The sequence below is a fragment of the Bos grunniens genome, chromosome 4 (assembly GCF_055505025.1).
Source record: "Bos grunniens cultivar Pamir isolate PY7600 chromosome 4, Bosgru_T2T1.0, whole genome shotgun sequence".
In the NCBI taxonomy this organism is placed as follows: domain Eukaryota; kingdom Metazoa; phylum Chordata; class Mammalia; order Artiodactyla; family Bovidae; genus Bos; species Bos grunniens.
In genome coordinates this window covers 119,897,120-119,918,275 of record NC_141168.1, presented here as the reverse complement: position 1 = coordinate 119,918,275, position 21,156 = coordinate 119,897,120, and the positions used below count along the sequence as shown (strand labels likewise).

General features: G+C 39.6%; 1 pseudogene; it reads left to right on the top strand.

Moving 5' to 3' along the window:
* The first annotated feature begins 5,824 nt into the window (after positions 1–5,824).
* Positions 5,825–9,944, top strand: LOC147374737 (RNA polymerase II subunit A C-terminal domain phosphatase SSU72 like protein 2 pseudogene; annotated as a pseudogene).
* The last annotated feature ends 11,212 nt before the right edge of the window (positions 9,945–21,156 follow it).

Genomic DNA, 21,156 nt, shown 5'->3' with positions numbered 1-21,156 from the left:
ATGCAGTCGAAACAAAAAAAAATCACTGGATTTTGACCCAGTGATGGTTTTTGTGGAAATAGAAAAACCCATCCTTAAATCTCAAGGGACCCTGAATAACCAAAACAATCTTAAAAAAAGAATAAAACTAAAGAACTCACATTTCCTGATTTCCAAACTTACTACAAAATCAGTCATCAAAACAGTGTGGTAATTAATACAAAATGAAAAAAACAAAAAACCCAGTGTGGTATTGGTACAAAGACAGACATACAGACCAATGGAATAGGATAAAGTCCAGGAGTAAGATGTTGAATTTAAAGTCAAATAACTTTTGGCAAGGATGCCAAGACTATTTAGTGGGGAAAGGGCAATCTTTTCAACAAATGGTGCTGGGAGAATTGGATATCCACATGCAAAAGTATGAAGTTGGACACTTAGCACCATGTACAAAAATTAACTCAAAATGAATCAAAGGCCTAAATGTAAAACCTAGACCAATAAAACTTTCAGAAGACAACATAGGACAAAAATTTCAGAACACTGGATTTGGCAATGGTTTCTTAGGTATGCTACAAGAAGCACAGGTAACAAAAGGGAAAATAGGCACACTGAATTTATTAAAAAATTTAAAACTTCACCATAAAAAGACACTATCAATGGTGTAAAGAGACAATCCACCAAATGAAAGACAATATTTGGAAATTAGGTATCAGGTAAGCAAATCATGTTCAGATATATATAGAGAACTCTTTTGTAGATGACCTGCTTCTGGGTCAGGTTTTTGTACATAGCAGAGCAGCTCTCTTGCTGCTATCTGTTGAAAGACAGCCCTTGACACAAGGCTTTGAAGGAAAAGAAATTTTGGAAAAAAAATTAAAAATAAAGAAAATAAAATTATAAAGAAAAGAAAAGTAAAAACAGAAAGTATATATAGAGAATTTCTAAAACTCAACAACAAAAAAACAAACAACTGATTCAACAACAGGCCAAGGGATTGGATAGACATTTCTCCAAAGAAGGTATACAAGTGGCCAATAAGCACATGGAAAGATGTTCAACATCACTGTTTATTAGGGAAATACAAATTAAAGCTGCAATTAATTGTCACCTCATACTCATTGTGAACAACATGGAACAGCAGATAGGTTCCAAATAGGAAAAGGAGTATGTCAAGGCTGTATATTGTCATCCTTCTTATTTAACTTGTATGCAGAGTACATCATGAGAAATGCTGGGCTGGAATAAGCACAAGCTGGAATCAAGGTTTCCAGGAGAAATATCAATAACCTCAGGTATGCAGATGACACCACGCTTACAGCAGAAACTGAAGAAGAACTAAAGAGCCTCTTGATGAAAGTGAAAGAGGAGAGTAAGAAAGTTGGCTTAAAGCTCAACATTCAGAAAATGAAGATTATGGCATCTGGTCCCATCACTTCATGGCAAGTAGATGGGGAAACAATTGAAACAGTGGCTGTCTTTATTTTGGGGGCTCCAAAATCACTGCAGATGGTGATTGCAGCCATGAAATTAAAAGACGCTTACTCCTTGGTAGGAAAGTTATGACCAAACTAGACAGCATATTAAAAAGCAGAGACATTACTTTGCCAACAAAGGTCCATCTAGTCAAGGCTATGGTTTTTCCAGTGGTCATGTATGGATGTGAGAGTTGGACTATAAAGAAAGCTGAGTGCCAAAGAATTGATGCTTTTGAACTGTGGTGTTGGAGAAGACTTTTGAGAGTCCCTTGGACTGCAAGGAGATCCAACCAGTCCATCCTAAAGGAAATCAGTCCTGGGTGTTCATTGGAAGGACTTATGTTGAAGCTGAAACTCCAATATTTTGGCCACCTGATGCGAAGAGCTGACTCATTTCAAAAGGCCTTGATGTTGGGAAAGATTGAAGGCAGGAGGAGAAGGGGACAACAGAGGATGAGATGATTAAATGGCATCACCGATTCAATGAACGTGAGCTTGGGTAAACTCCAGGAGTTGGTGATGGACAGGGAGGCCTGGCATGGTGTGGTTCATGGGGTCGCAAAGAGTCGGACATGACTGAGAGACTGAACTGAACTGAACTTGTTATGATAGTCACTATAAAAAAGCAGGAAACAAATGTTGCTGAGAAACTGGAAACCTTGTGCACTGTTGGTGGAAACATAAAATGGTATAGTTACTGTGGTAAGCAAAGCAGTATGGTGGCTCCTCCCACTCTCACCAAGATATAATTTTCATATGATCTAGAAATTTCTTTTTTGAATATATATATATATATATTCAAATATATATATATATTCAAAGTGAAAGCAAGATCTCAAAGTGATATTGGTATACCTAGATTCCTAGTGACATTATCACAAGAGCTAGGAAGATCTCTTGGAGAAGGAAATGGAACCTACTCCAGTATTCTTGCCTGGAAAATCCCATGGACGGAAGATCCTGGTAGGTGACAGTCCATGGGGTCACAAAGACGTAAGCGACTTCACTTTAGCAAGATGAGAGCATCAAGTAACCTAAGCAACCATCTGTGGTGCTGATGTGGCTTAATGTTAGTCAGCTGTTTTCTCTGCTTGTTGGAATGTTCTTGACTCATTTTCTTATAATCAAAAGATTGTAAATATTCCATCACCTCTTCCTTCTTATCTTGCCTTCTTATCTTCCTTCTTATCCTGCCTATTTCTTCTTACATTTTACTAATCAAACCTGGCTTCCTAAGGTCATTGATAATTCTGACATTATGTTCTGTTTCTACAAAAATAATATACAGAATGCTTCCAAACATATACTTATTTATTACATTCTAATTTCCTTTTTTATAGTTTAATTTTATCTTTAATCAATTTTGAGATGAATTTGAAGTAAGGTTCCTTTTTTCTAACTACTTAATCAATAATCCAATTATTATGCCTTAAATAATTTCTATTTTCTCCATTGACCTAAAAAAATTATATCATATGCTGTTATCTTGTTCTTAGATTTCTGCATTTTCTCTTCAGTTTCATCATTGTGTCTTCCCAGTTTGATAGTGATACCATATTATTAATCGTATTATAACTATGCATTATGGCATCTGGCAATGAAAGTGACCTTTTATATGCTTGCTTCTGCATTGTGTGTGTGTGTGTGTGTGTGTGTGTGTGTGTGAGGGAAGGGCTGGATAATTTTTTTCTTTAAGATGACCATTAACTTCATTTTGTTGAGTTATAAGATTATCTATCTGATATTCTGTATAGAGCTATCTGAAATTTAAAAAATTAACCTTGAAAAATTTATTTCTTTACAAATATTGCTTTTCCCTTCTCTTCCTCACCTCTATTCCAGTAGGAACATAGTATGCTTCTCAGTTTATATGATTTTAAAAGTATTCCTGGACTTCCCTGGTGGCCCAGTGGTTGAAAGTCTGCCTGCCAGTGCAGGGGACATAGGTACAGTCACTGGTCCAGGAGGGTTTCACATACCATGAGGCAACTGAGCCTGTGCTCTGCAACAAGAGAAGCCACTGCAATGAGAAGCCTGTGCACTGCAGTGAAGAGTAGTCCCTGCTCTCCATAACTAGAGAAATCCCATGTGCAGCAAGGAAGACCCAACTCACCCAAAAATAAATAAATCAATCTTGGGACAAAAAGTATTCCTAAGTAATTTTGTTATTTTATTCATTTAAGACCTGAATTGTCTTTCCTTCTTAAGCTTCTTTCTATGTATTTTATATTCTTGTTTCAATATCTAACAGAGAAGGCAATGGCAACCCATTCCAGTACTCTTGCCTGGAAAATCCCATGGACAGAGGAGCATGGTAGGCTGCAGTCCATGGGTCGATAAGAGATATGACTGAGTGACTTCACTTTCACTTTTCACTTTCATGCATTGGAGAGGGAAATGGCAACCCACTCCAGTGTTCTTGCCTGGAGAATCCCAGGGATGGGGAAGCCTGGTGGGCTGCTGTCTATGGGGTCACACAGAGTCAGACACAACTGAAGTGACTTAGCATCTTAGCATTCAATATCTAAATTCAGTATCTAACAACAATTACTTATAATGCCCCAAACCGCTCACTTATCTTATTTCACTTATTTTTCCAAAATGCCTTATAATGTGGATATTATCATTATTTCTTTTTTGAAGGAAAAAAAAAAAAGGAAGCTTAACTAGTTTTAGTAATTTGCTCAAATTCACATCATGTGTGTCCTCTTACTTACTATGTCAGGGAACCTAAATTTTACAGAACAAAATAATTACCTGGAAAATAGTTTAAAATTTCAGATTCCTTGGCCTATCTGCTGAGATTTTGAATTAGGGATCCTGGGGATTTCAAGAACGTGTACCCCTCTTCCCCCAGCCTGGTGTGGATGTCGTGATCTACACCTTGGACAAGATTGCACTGAGGTTGGTATCATATGAACAGTGTCTTTTTCCATTCTATTTTCTTATGGTTAAATTGCTAGAATATTAATAGGAAATAAATGGGTGTTTGTGTACTTATTTTATATCTTGCCACCATCTAAGCCACCGTATACATTCAATATATACAAAAATTTTTCATTTCATCCTTTTGGGATAATAAGATAGATGATCATAGTACCTGGCACAGTGTCCCAGGAGCCGTTAAATAAATTACCTGAAAATATTGTACATTTCCATTCTTTGATAGCATTTATATTCACATTGATGAGGTATTTTCTATTAGCTAAAACATCCAGAATAACTTTAACTCACAGCTTCAGCACTTTGTTCTCTTTTGTCCTTGCTTCTCAACATTCATCACAGACAATAAAGGGTAATAAAGATAGAAATTCTGATAGACTATAGCTATTTTCCTTAACAACAATTGAGCTATTATCCATTTTACTGAATGTAATTAATTTTTGTAAATATTTGTATAATTTAAAATATTCTAAGTATTTTAAAAAACAGATCTTGAAATTTACTTTGATATTGAAATTATTAAGTCAATAGTGTCCTAAAGTATTTTGCCAAAACAAGTCAGGAAGTTAAGGGAAAAAAAGAAATATAGTCTAAAAGATTTGCTTTAAAATGTTACCTAAGGTCTAGCTCCTGAGGTCAACCTCCTTAATTTCCCACCAAAAGACATAAATTCACCACACTATTAAAAGACACAGAAAGGGTGTTTTCAGAATTTGGGATGAATCTCAATGGTGTCAGTTCCTGTAGGTTTTACACAAAGCCTATAGCAACATGGAACACATTAGCATGGAGAGGACAAAAATCTGATTGGTGTAGATATGGAAAAAATTGAAGGAGGGAAGTTGGAAATGACAAGTGTATAGATGTGAGAATTAAGGAGAAAAGTCGGAAATGACAAGTGTATAGTAGCAATAACTTTATAAGAAGATTAGTTACACAGAGGAGTTGAGAATTTAAGCAAGAAGGGGAGGCACAGTGGTGTCAAAAGAAGGATTTCTTTTGATGGGAAAGATAATAAAGCTGTTTGAAAAATTAAGGAGTGACCCAGCAGAGTGTGGAAAAAGTTATTGATGCAGGAGAGGAGAGAGAGAGAGAGAGAGAGAGAGAGAGAGAGAGAGAGAGAGAAAGAAAGACTGGGTGGCAGTAAGCAAGAGGAAATGAGATGTGGTGAACAAGTTGAGATGTTAGCCTCAGTGTTCTAATAGGAGAGAAAGAACTTTGTGGGCACAGATTCAGGTGGATGGCTAACTGTGAAGAAAGGAGCTGTGTACATCCTGCCTTAACTGCTTAATTTTTTCAGTGGAGGGAAGTCAGGTGACCATTGAGAAGGATTGGGGGAAAGCATGGGAGGTGTAAAGAGTAGGAGTCCACCAAGAGGGAGGGAAAGTGAATGGTGAAGGAAGTTCTGTATTATGTCCCATAAGATGAAGGAAGGTCATATCACGGCCTCTGAGACCATGAACTTGATGGAGACAGAGCAGTATGACAGCATGCTTTCCCATTCAACTGAGTTGCCTGGCCTCCAGTGCAGAGTAATCCTGTCAAAATAATAATGAGGTTACAACATGTAGTAATGATACTCCCTGTCCTCCAGCCTCTGAGACCTCTTCTTCCATTCTTCCCACTTGATAGGACACCTGCAAAAGAGCTGCACTCTTCAGCAGAGTGCAGAATTAATAGTGTGGTGAGTCCAAAGGGAGAGAAGGTGAAAGAGACTTGCCCAGGTGAAAATCTCATTCCTGTCATTAATAAAAGAATGAAAGAAAACTTGATAGGTCAGAAAGCACTGAGACAAATGTGAGATGTGGCCAACTGGTTATATACGAAATTCAAGGTGAGGATTATTTGAAATTGATCAAAAGGTGGGTTGTTCACACACAGCAGGACTGTTCTAGGTTAGTAGCATCAAGTATATTTATGCAGATGTAAGCTTCATTGTGGAGAAGGCAATGGCACCCCACTCCAGTACTCTTGCCTGGAAAATCCCATGGATGGAGGAACCTGATGGGCTGCAGTCCATGGGATTGCTAAGAGTCGGACACAACTGAGCGACTTCAATTTCACTTTTCACTTTTATGTTGGAGAAGGAAATGACAACGCACTCCAGGGTTCTTGCCTGGAGAATCCCAGGGACGGGGGAGCCTGGTGAGATGCCGTCTATGGGGTCACACAGAGTCGGACACAACTGAAGCGACTTAGCAGCAGCAGCAGCAAGCTTCATTGTGAGAAACCTGATGCTGGGAAAGGTTGAGGGCAGGAGGAGAAGGGTACAACAGAGGATGAAATGGCTAGATGCATCACCAACTCAATAGACGTGAGTTTGAGCAAACTCTGGGAGATGGTGAAGGACAGGGAAGCTTGGCATTCTGCAACTCTTTGCATGGGGTGGCAAAGAGTTAGACATGACTTAGAAACTGGACAACAACAAACCTCTTGGTGTGTGCATTCAACTAGAGCCTGGAGCTTGGGCCACAAAACATGTTCAAATAGTGTATCAACAATGTTGCTAAGTTTGTCACTGGCCCTATAAAAGCTCCACACTCTTTACCTCCATTTTGTGATCTTCTAAAAAATAGACTTGTTGTATTAAATGTTCTTAATAGTCAAATAAATGTAAACAGCTCTTTCTGGTTAAATATCTCAATTAGTAAGGAAAGCTAATTAACCAAACAGCCCCCAAGGTGTATCAAGACCTCCAGGCAATGGTGCTTGGGTGGGAGGAGGGGTCTCTGAGGCACAGCCATTAAGAGTCACCAGAGGGGAATCTGCCATCCTCACAGGCCTTGGACAGCCTCCCGGGGGTGCTCACCAACTGCTGCAAGCTGGTCTGAGGGTTGGGGGCCAGCTTGGAAGAAACTGCTGCCATCTGAAAGAGATGGGCATACAAGACCACCTTACCTGCCTCTTGAGAAATCTGTATGCATGTCAGGAAGCAACAGTTAGAACTGGTCATGAAACAACAGACTGGTTCCAAATGGGAAAAGGAGTCCATCAAGGCTGTATATTGTCACCCTGCTTATTTAACTTATATGCAGAGTACATCATGAGAAATGCTGGACTAGAAGAAGCACAAGCTGGAATCAAGATTGCTGTGAGAAATATCAATAACCTCAGATATGCAGATGACACCACCCTTAAGACAGAAAGAGAAGAAGAACTAAAGAGCCTCTTGATGAAAGTGAAAGAGGAGAGTTAAAAAGCTGGCTTAAAGCTCAACATTCAGAAAACTAAGATCATGTCATCCGGTCCCATCATTTCATGGCAAATAGATGGGGAAACAGTGGAAACAGTGTCAGACTTTATTTTTTTGGGCTCCAAAATCACTACAGATGGTGATTGCAGCCATGAAATTAAAAGACACTTACTCCTTGGTAGGAAAGTTATGACCAACCTAGATAGCATATTGAAAAGCAGAGACATTACTTTGCCAACAAAGGTCCATCTAGTCAAGGCTATGGTTTTTCCAGTAGTCATGTATGGATGTGAGAGTTGGACTATAAGGAAAGCTGAGTGCTGAAGAGTTGATGCTTTTGAACTGTGGTGTTGGAGAAGACTCTTGACAGTCCCTTGGACTGCAAGGAGATCCAACCAGTCTGTCCTAAAGGAGACTGGTCCTGGGTGTTCATTGGAAGGACTGATGTTGAAGCTGAATCTCCAACATTTTGGCCATCTAATGCAAAGAGCTAACTCATTTGAAAAGACCCTGATGCTGGGAAAGATTGAGGGCAGGAGGAGAAGGCAATGACAGAGGATGAGATGTTTGGATGGCATCACCGACTCGATGGTCATGGGTTTGTGTGGACTCTGGGAGTTGGTGATGGACAGGGAGGCCTCGCATACAGGTTCAGGGGGTTGCAAAGGGTTGAATATGACAGGGCGACTGAACTGAACTGATACAAGGAGCAGGTGCTATTAGTATTGCTGAAATGCAATCTTTTCCTATTCTATAGCCTGGTTCTTTAACATAGTGGGCAGATGAAAAACTCTGATGCCTGGTAAAAGTTCGCACAGGACATCATTCTGTGTCTGACCTGCCTACAGCATTTTGCTTATAGGGGCCACACCTTCCAAGATGCAAGGTGTCATTAACAGTCTTCCCTGAAAGGCTACTGCAAGGGTGTGTGACCTGGGCAATGATAAAGGGCCCCCCTCAAAGTGTCCATTCTCAGAAGGGTCCTGTGCTTGTTTTCATGCTCTTCTGCAGCCATCTTGAAACTCTTTAAAATTTATCTCTCACTCACAGAGTTAGAGAATGAACTTATGGTTGCTCAGGAGAAGGATGGGGCAGAAGGAATAGTTAGGGAGTTTGGTATGGACATGTATACACTAGAGTTTCCCAGGTGGCCCTAGTGGTAAAGAAGCTGCCTGCCAATGTAAGAGATGCAAGAGACATGGGTTTGATCCCTAGGTTGGGAAGCTCCCCTGGAGAAGGAAGTCACAACCCACTCCAGTATTCCTGCCTGGAAAATTCTGTGGACAGAGGAGCCTGGAAGGCTACAGTTTATGGGGCCACAAGGAGTTGGATGTGACTGAGCACACACACATGACATGCTGCTATATTTAAAATGGATAAACAACAAGGACCTACTGTATGACACATGGAACTCTGCTCAATGTTATATGGCAGCTGGAATGGGAAGGGAGTTTGGAGGGGAATGGATACATGTATATGTATGACCAAGTCCCTTCACTGTTCATCTGAAACTATCACAACATTGTTAGTCAACTATACCTCAATACAAAATAAAAGTTTCAAAAAATAATAAATTTTATACAGAAACAAAAGAAAACAAAAACCCAGTCACTCAAGATTTAACACAATCACCAATGAAGAATTCTCCACCCACCTTGGGGAGGTGATTTCATGTAAATAGGGTTTGTTCATTGATGCTAACTCTAGTTAGAAGAGCTGGACTCAGGCTGTAATTTTTCAGGCTTCAGAGTTCCCCCTTAAAGCCTACTTCATGCCCCCATCCTAGCTCAGGATGGCTGTGGCATGTGGTCTGTATGAGCAGCATGAACAGAAACATGGAGGTCCAAGCATCCTCAGGAAGAAAGGATTTAGTGTCAGGTATTTCAGAGCTGGATCCCCAGTCAGGCACCTAGGAGTGGCATGCAATTACCCTGAGGTTTAAGATTTTTTCTACCACATATGAGCAGATGCACAAGGAAGTTCTCTGCAAAGACCAAGAATGCTATAACAACATCTTACATATTTTGGAGAAAAAAAATGAGAGAATAAAGTCTTGCCAAGAAAGATTTCAAGAGTGCAAAGAACACTTTGATGTAATTTTCACATGTCAGGAGAGCATCTACATCAGTGTGGCAGAAAATCTGTGGGCCTAAGAGCAGGAGACCTGTCAGCCTCTGTTCATGATCAACGTGGATATGGCATATACTCAGAAGAATGCCAGCTTTGGGTCTCTGATCATCTGTGAGCTCTGACAAGGTCTCCAAAACAAAGAAGGCAGTCTGACTGAGCTGCTCCTGGCAGTAAGGGGGGAAGCAGGAAAGAGCTTTGTGCATACCTTCTGCTTCCATTGAAGATCTTGGTTAATTTGAATTCCTTCTTGGTCAATCCCCCACCTCTAAAGGAAGGAAGTGAAAGAGACATGCTTTTCATGGAAAACAGAACATGGACAGATACCAGGGGGCATAAAACCCTTCCAATAATGGCGATGATGTTCCAGGTACTTTCCATGGAAGAAACAATTCAGTGCTCACTCCTTCCATAAGGAAGTTACCATCAAAGAGCTCCATTTCCAGATAAGCCCACCATGGCTGATCCTCCCAGTCTCCTCCCTTTACCTTGGTCACATTATATGACACCAATTTGTGTAATAGTCTTGAAGAGCTTTGTGAGAACTCTTCATTATGACCCTTCCATATTGGGTGGCCCTGCACAGCATGACTCATAGCTTCATTAAGTTATACAAACAGCTTCTTTAAGACAAAGCTATGATCCATGACCCATCCCAAGACAGGCAGACCATAGAGAAGAATTCTGACATAACTGTGGTCCAGTGGAGAAGGAAATGGCAACCCATTCCACTATTCTTGCTTAAAGAACCCATGGACAGTATGAAAAGGCAAAAAGATATGACACCAAAAAATGAGTCCCTTAGGTTTAAAGGTATCCAATATGCTACTGGGGAAAACCTGAAGACAATTACTAATAGCTCCAGTTAGAATGAAGTGACTGGGCCAAAGCAGAAATGATGGTCAGCTGTGGATATGTCTGGTGGTACAAGTAAATTCTATTGTTATAAAAAATGGGAAACTGGAATGTTAGATCCATGAATCAAGGTAAATTGGACATGTTCAAGCAGGAGATGGAAAGAGTGAACATTCACATTTTAGGAATCAGTGAAATAGATGGGAATGGGAGAATATAATTCTGACAGTTATTATATCTATAATGGTGAAGCAAAAGTAATTATGGTGGTACAAACGTAATTGCAGTTCAAAGGAATTGCAGTTTGTAATAATAATTGCTATTAGTACAAAAATAACAGAGATTCAAAATTTATTTTGTGCCTAATTGCACCAAATTGTGGCTTTGAACCTCAACTACTTTTGCAGTAACAGCAATTATATTTGCACCAACTGTCAAAATTTTTGCACCACCAACCTCAATTACTTTTGCACCAAACTAATACTACTGTGGGCAAGAATCCCTTAGAAGAAATGGAGTATCCCTCATTGTAAACAATGAGTCTGAAATGCAGAACTTGGGTGCAATCTCAAAAATGGCAGAATGATCTCATTTTATTTCCAAGATAAACTATTCAACATCACAGTAATCCAAGTCTGCACTCCAACCACTGGTGTCAAAGAAGCTGAAGTTGACTGGTTCTATGAAGACTTACAACAACTTTTATAACTAACAGCAAAAAAAAAAAGTCCTTTTCATCATAAGGAACTGGAATGTGAAAGTAGGAAATCAAGAGATTCCTGTAATAACAGGTAAGTTTGGTCTTGGAGTACAAAATGAAGCAGGGCAGAAACTAACCGAGTTTTGTCAAAAGAAAATGCTGGTCATAGCAAACACCCTTTTCCAACAATACAAGAGATGACTTTACATATGAGCATCATCAAATGGTCAATTCTGAAATCAGATTGATCATATTCTTGGCACCTGAAGATGGAGAAGCTCTATACAGTCAGCAAAGACAAGAACAAGAGCTGGCTGATTGTGGCTTAGATCATGAGCTTGTTATTACAAAATCCAGACTGAAATTGAAGAAAGTAGGGAAAACCACTAGGTCATTCAAGTATGATCAAAGTCAAATCCCTTGCAGTGGAGGTGATGAATAGATTCAAGGGGTTAGATCTGGTAGACAGAGTACCTGAAGAACTATGGACAAAGGTTCATTATGGAGGCATAATGTAAAGGAAGCAGTGACCAAAACCATCCCAAAGGAAAAGAAATGCAAGAAGGCAAAGAGGTTGTCTGAGGAGGCTTTATAAATAGCTGAGGAAAGAAGAGAAACTAAAGGTGAGGGAGAAAGGGAATGATAAGCTCAACAGAATGCAAAGTTCCAGAGAATACCAATGAGAGATCTGAAGGCTTCCTTAAGTGAACACTGCAGAGAAGAGAGGAAAACAATAGAATGAGAAAGACCAAAGATCTTGTCAAGAAAATTGGAGATATCAAGGAAACATTTCATGCAAAGATGGGCAAGATAAAGGACAGAAACCATAAGGACCTAACAGAAACAGAAGATATTAAAAAGAGGTGGAAAGAATACACAGAAAAAACTATACAAGAAAGGTCTTAATGACCCAGATAACCAGGATGATGTGGTCACTTTCCTAGAGCCAGACATCCTGGAGTGTGAAGTCAAGAGGGACTTAGGAAGCATTATTACAAAGCTGGTGAAGGTGATTTAATTCAAGCTGAACTATTTAAAATCCTAAAAAATGATGTTGTTAAGATTCTGCACTCAATGTCAGTTTGAGTGCATCACTTTGCCAACAAAGATAGGTATAATCAAAGCAATCGTTTTTCAAGTAGTCATGTATGGATATGAGAATTGGACCATAAAGGAGGCTGAGTGCTGAAGAATTGTGTTTTCAAACTGTGGTGCTGGAGAAGACTCTTGAGAGTCTCTTCGACACAAGGAGATGAAGCCAGTCAATCCTAAAAGGAATCAATCCTGAATATACATTGCAAGGACTGAAACAGAAACTGAAGCTCCAGTACTTTGGCCACCTGGTGCAAAAAGCTGACTCCCTTGAAAAGACCCTGAGGCTGGGAAAGATTGAGGGCAAGAATAAAAGGGGGTAAAAGAAGATGAGATGGTTGGATGGTATCATCAATTCAATGGACATGAGTGAGCAAACTCCCTTAGACAGTGAAGGACAGGGAAGCCTGGGGTGCTGCAGTCCATGAGGTATCAAGGAGTCAGACATGCCTGAGTGATTGAACGACAACAACAACAACAACAACAACAACAAAAAAAAACAACAATATGTCAGCAAATTTAGAAAACTTACCAGTGGCCAGAGGATTGGAAAAAGTCAGTTTTTATTTCAGTCCTAAAGAAGGGCAATGCCAAAGAATGTTCAAACTACTGTACACATACGTTAATTCCACATGCTAGTAAGGTCATACCCAAAATCCTTCAAGCTAGGCTTCTGCAGTATGTGAACTGAGAACTTCCAGATGTACGAGATGGCTTCAGAAAAGGCAGAGGAACCAAAACTACCAACATTCATTGGATCTAGAGAAAGTGAGGGGACTCCAGAAAATCGTGTATTTCTGCTTCATTGACTATGCTAAAGCCTTTGACTGTGTAGATCACAACAAACTGGAAAATTCTTTAAAAAAATGGAAATACCAGGCTACCCTACCTGCCTCCTGAGGAACCTGTATGCAGGTCAACAAGCAACAGTTATTACAAGATGTAAAACAATTGACTGGTTCAAAACTGGGAAAGGAGTAAAACAAGTGTGTATATTATCACCCTGCTCATTTAACTTATACGCAGAGTACATCATGAGAAATATTGGATTAAATGAATCATAATCTGGAATCAAGATTGCTGGGAAAAATTTCAACAACCTCAGATATGCAGATGATACCACTCTAATGACAGAAAGTAAAGAAGAACTTAAGAGATATGATGATGGAGGAGAATGAAAAGGCTGGTTTGAAACTCAACATTAAGAAAACTAAGATAATGGCTTTCAGTCCCATCACTTCATGACAAATGGAAGGGGAAAACATGGAAGCAGTGACATATTTTATTTTATTGGGCTCCAAAAATCACTGCAGACAGTGACTGCAGCCATGAAATTAAATGATGCTTGCTCCTTGGAAAAGCTATGACCAACCTAGACAGCATATTACAAAGCAGAGGCATTACTTTGCCAACAAAAGTCTGCATAATCAAAGCTATGTTTTTTCTAATAGTCATGTGTGGATGTGAGAGTTGGCACATAAAGAAGACTGAGCAGCAAAAAATTGATGCTTTTAAACTGTGGTGCTGGAGAAGATTCTTGAGAGTCTCTTGGACAGCAAGGAGATCAAACCAGTCAATCCTAAAAGAAATCAACCCTGAACAATCATTTGAGGAACTGATGCTAAAGTTGAAGCTTCAATACTTGGCCTCCTGATTCAAAGAGCCAACTCAGTGGGAAAGATCCTGATGCTGAGAATGATTATAGGCAAAAGGAGAAAGGAGTGACAGAGGATGATATGGTTAGATAACATTACCAATTCAATGGACATGAATTTGAGCAAACTCTGAGAGACAGTGGAGGACAGAGGAGCCTGGCATGTTTCAGTCCATGGGGTATCAAAGAATCAGATATGACATAGTGACTGAACAGCAACAACAACAACTTAAAGAGTTAGCTTAAGTAAGTGTTTCTCAATTCTTTTGAAATATGGTCCTCCTTTCTGATTTTGATTAGAGTTTTGTGACTGAAAGTGTGATCTGCTTGCTTAGTGATCACAAGTCAATAAAGAGGCAAATTTCATGGAAAAAATTATCTCTGAACTTGTGTTTTGTCAGTGAAGCCTGATGGGACAATGAAGTGTGCTTTGGACAAAAAGAAATATGCATGGTCTGTGTGTCTGCCATTTCCCTTCCCAATCCCACAGGACATCAGTGTCCCCAGGGACTCACAGTGATGCCAAGCATGTTACCTCTCTGTTTGAGTAATTTGGGTATTGACAACCCTTAGCAATCGCACTTCTTATCCAAATTAGAATTTGCTTTGAATGTCAAAACGATGTCTTTGCACTCTGTGAAACATGAACAACCATGGAAACCTTTCTTATTCTTGTTACTTTCTGACATTAGCCAACCATGTGTGCTGCAAAAGAAGGAAATGGAAATATAGTTTATTTTCCTTGAGACCTTCCTTTTCATCAGCAAGCTAAAGGTAGGGAGTGCTGATGGAATGTTCTTCAGTCAAGAGGCAAAATAAAAGGTTTTGTGTAGTTTCCACTGTTCTGGTAAGAACAAAATACATATACATGGACAATCTAGAAGATAAAAATGTATGAATCTTAGCTACTGAGTGGGTGTTTCACATGTTTTTTTCTGATAGCTTCTGCTTCCAATTAGGCACCCTGGTTTCAAGGAGGGAGATTGCTAACAAAGTGGTTTTCATTCAAGCCAGAACCAGGATAGTAACTGGTTCTCATGACCACACTGGGTTCTCAGCTTGGAGTCCATTATCCCCTCTATCTCAGGCACTGTTTTGGGCACAGCACCTTCAGGAACTTTATACTCCTAATGGAACTTGTTGGGAGCCCTTGACCAAAGGGCCCTTTCACCTCAGTCACAGTCTTACTTCCATGTCTAGCCAGATACCTGCCTGCTCCATCTTTGGATTTTGATAACTGTAATATTTCCAGTATGAAGTTTGGAGAACCAAACATTATATAATGCTTGTAACTGGTACTTTACTTACTTTTCCATCTTCTCTATTTGTAAAGATAAAGCCTAAAATCTCCCTGGTGATATATACCTTATTATATGCCAGGGCATCTAAAGAATTTTCAGTCAATAAAAAGATATACCCAAATCTTCATTCCCTTTGTGGAGCGGTTGATGTTACCTTATTAAGGTGCCACAGTAAAGTGAATTTTGTCTCTCATGGTTGATATACAGGTGGTATAAAAACATCCACTGTCTCAAAATATAGTTGAAAAGGTGCATTTACTTAATTTCTTTCATTGCTCAAGCCACAGCTTTATATGTACAGTAGGTGCTTAATATAGAGTTATTCAAAGAGTGAACTGGAGATGTCATTTTTATGGTTATTACACCTTTTAAAATAACTTTAAAAGTGTACAACCTGTAATTGTAATTCCTGGAGGCAGTTAGGCTTTGTGTATGTGTGTATATGGGGGGTGGGGTGGAGGATGTCTGTGCATAGGTGCATGTATGCATCCTCTGAGAAGAGAGTTCTCTCTTTTTTTTAATCCCAGTACTTTGTAAAACTAGCTTTTAAAGAAGATTTTTCTGCCATTAGTAGTGATTAATCCACCCCTCTTTTTCTATCATCAGTGAATTTAATTAACATGGCATGTTCCTTCTTTTGAGAGATTAGCAATTAAAATGGTTCCACCTTTCCTCATCAGCACACACCTGAGAAATTAAAATAGGTGCCTGTTCTTAGTTGTTCCTGCTTGTGCTGGCTGTTTGTATGATGACCTTCAGCCAGTTTCCTTTTCATGCATTTGTATTCATTTGAACAGTCACTTCAAGTCACTTTTCTAAGGTTTTCAGAGACACTAGATCCTAAGCTTTAGTAAAGTCATCATCAAATAAATTAAAATAAATACACTCCTACTAATGTATTCATATTCAGAACCTACAATGAGCACTCATTTCTTAAGCAAAGGTATGAGTTTAAAATAAGAAAAAGCTGCCACAGTCATCAAGACAGTATGGTACTGGCACAAAGACAGAAATATAGATCAATGGAACAAAATAGAAAGCCCAGAGATAAATCCACGCACCTATGGACACCTTATCTTTGACAAAGGAGGCAAGAATATACAATGGAGAAAAGACAATCTCTTTAACAAGTGGTGCTGGAAAAACTGGTCAACCACTTGTAAAAGAATGAAATTAGAACACTTTCTAACCTCATATACAAAAATAAACTCAAAATGGATTAAAGATCTAAACATAAGACCAGAAACTATAAAACTCCTAGAGGAGAACATAGGCAAACACTCTCTGACATAAATCACAGAAGGATCCTCTATGACCCACCTCCCAGAATATTGGAAATAAAAGCAAAAATAAACAAGTGGGACCTAATTAAAATTAAAAACTTCCGCACAACAAAGGAAACTCTAAGCAAGGTGAAAAGACAGCCTTCAGAATGGGAGAAAATAATAGCAAATGAAGCAACTGACAAAGAATTAATCTAAAAAAATGTACAAGCAACTCCTGAAGCTCAATTCCAGAAAAAATAAAAGATCTAATCAAAAAATGGGCCAAAGAACTAAACAGACATTTCTCCAAAGAAGACATGCAGATGGCTAACAGACACATGAAAAGATGTTCAAAATCACTCATTATCAGAGAAATGCAAATCAAAACCACAATGAGGTACCATTTCACACCAGTCAGAATGGCTGCTATCCAAAAGTCTACAAGCAATAAATGCTGGAGAGTGTGTGGAGAAAAGGGAACCCTCTTACACTGTTGGTGGGAATGCAAACCAGTACAGCCACTATGGAGAACAGAGTGGAGATTCCTTTAAAAACTGGAAATAGAACTGCCTTATGACCCAGCAATCCCACTGCTGGTCATACACACCGAGAAAACCAGAAGGGAAAGAGACACGTATACCCCAATGTTCATCACAGCACTGTTTATAATAGCCAGGATATGGAAGAAACCTAGATGTCCATCAGCAAACGAATGGATAAGAAAGCTGTGGTACATGTACACAATGGATTATTACTCAGCCATTAAAGAGAATACATTTGAATCAGTTCTAATGAGGTGGATGAAACTGGAGCCTATTGTACAGAGTGAAGTAAGCCAGAAAGAAAAACACCAATACACTATACTAATGCATATATATATGGAATTTAGAAAGATGGTAATGATAACCCTGTATGCGAGACAGCAAAAGAGACACAGATGTATAGAACAGTCTTTTGGACTCTATGGGAGAGGGAGAGGGTGGGATGATTTGGGGGAATGGCATTGAATGTATATTATGATATGTGAAACGAATCGCCAGTCTATGTTTGACGCATGATACAGGATGCTCAGGGCTGGTGCACTGCAATGACCCAGAGGGATGGTATGGGGAGGGAGGTGGGAGCGGGGTTCAGGATGGGGAACACATGTACACCCATGGTGGATTCATGTCAATGTATGGCAAAACCAATACAATATTGTAAAATAATTAGCCTTCAATTAAAATAAATAAATTTATAAAAAATAAAAAAAGAAAAAACTGAATATTAGATCAGTGGTTTTTACTTAAGACACTGAATAAACCAGGTGAAAGAAAAATAGAAAAAAGAATCCATTAACCTTGCCACCTTCTCTTATTGGGTATTTTCTTGTTATTATTAATAAATTATTTCCCCCCAATGGCCAGTTGCTCACCATAGCTGCTTCTTGTAGTGATGTTTCTGTTTGTCACCTGGATCTGAAAAATGATACTTAAAAATGGGAAACCTTTCTTACTTGTGTCAATGATTCACTGTTTCACAAAACCTTTGGACTACCTATGAGAATGTTCCCATTTCAAATTAATTCTCCTAAAATTAAAACTCCATGATTTTCCCCCATGGATGGCAAATTCAAGGAAGTGGTTATGAGGCACATATTTGATAATAGAGCATCATAAGACATCCTCCAAAGATATAGGACCATTCCATATCTCTTAGTGGGCTCTTAACTTGGACACCAACTGCCTGCTTGCCATCTCCACTTGGAGATATCCATGTTAACTTGGCCTCAATGCATCCTCACATGAAGGCATGATCATCCCATTCAAGGCAATTGTATAAAAATAGTGTTCCCCATCTCAGGATGGCATCACTCTACCCAACTATAAAACCAGACACCTGGATATTTTTCTCATCTGTTCATCAGGAAAAGATCCTGATGCTGGGAAAGATTGAAGGCAGGAGGAGAAGGGGATGGCAGAGGATGAGATGGTTGGATGGCATCACTGATTTGAAGGACATGAGTTTGAGCAAGCTCTAAGAATTGGTGAAGGACATGGAAACCTGGAATGCTGCAGTCCATGGGGTCACAAAGAGCTGGACAGGACTGAGCAAACAACTTGAACTGAACTCTTCATCAGGAGGAATCCCAGTCTTTCAGGTCTCAGTTTAATGCTTTAGAATCTCTACCAACTTCCAAGCTAGGTCTGTCTTTTCACTTTCTTACATTATATAGTGACAATAGAGTTAGTCTCTCAGTCGTGTCCTACTCTTTGAGACCCCATAGACTGTAACCAGTCATACTCCTCTGTCTATGGAATTCTCCAGGCAAGAATATTGGAATGAATTGCCATTCCCTTTTCCAGGGGATCTTCCTGACCCAGTGATTGAACCTGGATCTCCTACACTTCGAGGATTCTTTACCATCTGATCAACCAGGGAAGCCCACTTTCTTATATTATCCTGTACTTTTTAGGCATATCACTTGCTATTTAAGTGAGCAGTTGTTTGTGTGTTTTCTCTCCTGTGTTAGAATGTAAACAGGACAAAAGGAAGAACTGAAACAAATGTTCACCATTGTATTCCTGGATCCCTTTCTTAGCTCTGAGAAAAAGCACTCAGGAAGTGATTGGAATATGAATGCCAAACATGATATGACTGTAAGTGATGTATAAGCATCAGAAAGATTCATTGATTTAACCACCCCTGCCCTGCCAGCCTTGCAACACACAAATCCACTGACAGTGCTGTATTCTACCAGTACTGTTGACAGGAGCTTTCTTCATGTTTAAATAACTTTTGGAGAGTACAGGATTCTCGTTCCCATCTTATCTGCTTTATCATTGTACTGGATGCAGTGACTGGAGGGCCTTTGGGCAGCCTCTCCATGGAGGACCCAAGAGTATCCCACAAATGGGAAGAACGTTCAGAGTCCTGGATGGTCTGCCCAAGTAGGCTAGAGTCCACTCCATGTGTTTTGTCCTCTGCAGAGGCCTGCAGCTATGCAGCTATAGGCCTGTGTTAACTCCTATGTTAGCTCCATTGTATATCTCCTGTAAGCTTATAGAGGGAAGCAACTAAACAAACTCATCTGGGATCATTATAAAAAGTGTGACCAAGATTTCCAGAGCTGTCTGTGATCTGTCTTTTTTGTCTTCCTAGAAACACAGATGAATAGCCTGTGCAGTGAGTTGGATGTTGACTGTATTCTGGCCAGTGAGATGTGGTGGGCATGATGTCAGCACTTCTGGGTGGCATATACAAAGCTCCTTATCCTCCAGGGGCAAGCTTGGAGCTGCATGTTGAATATGGAGATGCCACAGATAGAAGGAGCCTGGGTCATTGAGTCACGCTTGGAAGAGAACCAGCAAACTCTGATATGAAGAAGAAAAACATTTATCATGTTAAGCCACTGAGATTTGAGAATTGGAAGAACAATTTAACTATGAGGACTAATATTAAAAAAAACAAAATGATACTCTGAAAGGCTATAATAACAAAGCTCTGATGTCTGACATTGAATTAGAGTCAGGTAGCAAGAAATATGGTGACATATGTGGAAATATTTAGCAAAATTGTTATCTGAATATCTCTGTGGAGGTGGATTATGAGTCTCATAATTTGGCAACCCTAGCAAAAGTAGATGGAAAAAAATCAAAATGTTAATGTGGATTTGCAACAGTTGGCTGTGTTGGTACATTATTAAAAGAAAGAGAAGAACTTGGAAGAAAACTGGCTAGTTTGTAAGCAAAGAGTCCAGAAACTTGAGTCTGTGAAGGGTTGGAAATTCCAACTGCTTCTGGAACACAAACAGTAGAAAATAAGATATTGAGGGGGAAAAAGCCTTTGAGCTTCAAAGCCATATTATGACTCAGCCTCATGAACATGCTCAAATTTAGAAAGTGTTTTGCCACTATTAAGCTGATACAGGCAAGGGCATGAGAAAAAAAAAAGTAAATTTGCAAATCTGATTTATAGAAATGCTTAGGGTGTGGTTACAGCCATATGGAACTATTTGGAAGCAAATATATCAGAAACTTTCTAAGATTTTGAGGAAATTATACAGCCAAAGAAACTGCAAAACTAGTCTAAAATGACTGGGCAGATAGAAAGTGGGATCCAGAGCCTCTGTAGAGCCTCTGAAATAATACCCGCCCCCGCCCCCCACCTCCAACACCTACAGTCAGGAAGAGAACACAATGTAGAGAGGAAGAACTCCCAGGGAGGGAAGATTCAGGGCAGGTATCCCTGAGAAAAACAGACTTTGAAACTCCTCTCGGACAGAAGCACCATATTCTGACCAGGGGCCCCCAAAGCAGACAGAAATGTGTGACAAAACTTGCCCTGCAGAGTCCAGGTGTCCTTGTGGGTCAGGGACGGTGTATGTTCATCCTTTCCCCAAAGGCAGTGTTTACTGCCATCATTCTGTGCTGGTATATCCAGCGGGAGGAGAGCATCACGGGGGTCTCTGGTTTCTACGTTGCAGCACCAAAAGCAGCACATGAGGCCTGATGGAGTGAAATTACTTGGAGGTCTGAAACCCACTCCAGCATTCTTGCCTGGAGAATCTCATGAACAGAGGAACCTGTT